Here is a 2,186-nt window from a genome sequence, read left to right on the forward strand (position 1 = left end):
AGGCCAGTCATCCACAGACCTCATCCACACCCAAAGCACACAGGTCTTTGGGAGTTTCAGCCACCAGACTCGCCCTCCCACGGGGGGAGAATGAGCAGGCGGTAGGCCACCGCCTAGGCCGGAACACACCGCAGCGCGTTCGACCGGAGGGAAGCGACCGTTCAAGCACGAAACCGTACTGGTCACCACCAAAGTGGGACCCTCCCGCTGGAGCGCCCTGGAGGGGGCAAGCTACACGGCAGGAGGGCTCAAATCTACGAAAACCCCCCTGGCTTTTTGACGGCCAAGGGGGGGCGTCCCGGCACCCCAGGGACTAACAAGACACCCACGGCCGTAAGGTTGCCCAGACAGCGCAGTGGAGGACCCAGCACCCCCCAAGCGACACCCCGGAGGGATGTGAAACAGGGGACGAGCTCGTAAGCGTTCAGCGGTCCGGAGACCCCGTGAGAGAGAACGTTGAACTCACGACCGGGGCCAAAGGAGCGAACTGGGTACGACCCGCCCCCCCGGGCCACCACCTCTCGAGGCGACGACGTTGGGGGGTGGTTTGACGGGCGGGACGGCTGCCGAGGGTCGGGGTGCCCCAGAGCTGGGGTGCCCGACCGACCGTCCCTGTGAGGGAGGCGAGACCAGCTCAAAAACTGGAAATACCAACCCAAGAAGGGGGAGTGGGTGTCAACGGGAGGGGCGGGTTGGAATGTCACTTAAGATCTGACCAACCCTCGTCCAAGACCGGCCGCCTACAGTAGGTTGAGGCCGTCTCGACTTTCCCTCGCCGCCCTGCTCTCACAGGTCCCCCTTCTTACATACTCTCCGGGCTCGTAATGGGTCGAATTTCGTGGAAAAATGTTCATGTCCGAATTTCGCATCCCAAAGGGGGAAAATTTGTATGGGAAAAGAGCATAAAAGACCACCCCGCATACAAACTTTGTGTGAGGGCCTGATCCAACCTGCTGCGTGGGAGAGGACTTGACCGTCGTCGTCGGTGCCCTAGGTCGGGGTGGTAAGCTCCCTGGCCACCGTCCGACCACGTCGTCGCCTCCTGACCGACCCGGCCGACCCCCCAACCCCCCGACCCATTTCGCCACCCATGGCACCGGCCGACCCGTTCCAACACTGTTGGCTGGGGCTCAGAGCCGTGCAGAAGCCCTACAGCCATGGTAGGTCCCCAGACAAGGTCGTCCAGAGGTCGGTAACTGGTCATGAGCTGGGGGGCGGACTGTTTTTAGGGTGTTTTTATTCCATGTCAGGTTTCGGGGTGGAAGTTGGGTGGGAAGGTACCCGACCTCCTAGACAAGACCATTCTCAGGGCCTTTTCGGGTGTTTTGCCCTCTGCCCGGTCGCCAGCGGCTCGCACCCGGGCCGGCCAGGGTCCTGGCTGTAATATACACGAGCGTGAGTCGCCTCGCGCCAACGAGGGTCTCCCGAAGGACGTCTTCAGGGGGACGGCCTCCAGGCACGGACCTGGGCAACTGGTCCCTCTCCCCCTGACCCCCCGGCCGCCCGTCCCTGAAAACGGACCACCCGAGACCCGTCCGCCCCGACCACGAAAAAAAGACCCCGTCCCCCTCCGACCGCCTCGTCCTCGTTAGTCCTAGAAAAAGGCCCCCGAGCCCTAACCCCTCAAAAACCTCCACCCCATCCCCCCGGCCGTCCTCGCCCCGTCCCGTCGGTCTTCCCTGGCCACCCCGACCCTCGACCGTCCCATCTGGCCCCCCACGGCCGGCCCCCCGATTCCAGACACCTTTGACGCTCGGACGTACCCTCTAGAGCCCGGCAAGAGGCCCCTCCCCGCTGTAGGGGCGGGGTGGTAACTGGTCTCGCGACCCTGACCTCTGGCCAACCTCGCCCCCCGGACCGCCTCTAACCTGAAAACGACCCGGCCGTTGAAGGCACCCAGGGGGCGGATGATCTCTTGCCCAAGTCGTCTCCGACAACTGGTCTCGCCCCCCGGACCTCGCGGCCGTCACCCTCGTCCCACCCCCCGGCTGGGGCGGTCCGGCTCCCTGACCTCCTAGGGCTAGGGCTTGAGGCTGGGGGTTAGGCCCGTATTTAGGGGTGGTGGGCGGTAAGGAAGGGGCTAGGGGTCCGGGGCCGTCGGTGTTTCGGGGTGTTTTTATTCAGCCCGCCTTCCCACCCCTCCACCCCTCGTCCACCGACCCGTCCGTAAAGGCCCTGATCAACTG

This window comes from Lithohypha guttulata (genome assembly GCF_036872675.1).
Source record: "Lithohypha guttulata strain CCFEE 5908 chromosome Unknown scaffold_3, whole genome shotgun sequence".
Classification (NCBI taxonomy): Eukaryota; Fungi; Ascomycota; class Eurotiomycetes; order Chaetothyriales; family Trichomeriaceae; genus Lithohypha; species Lithohypha guttulata.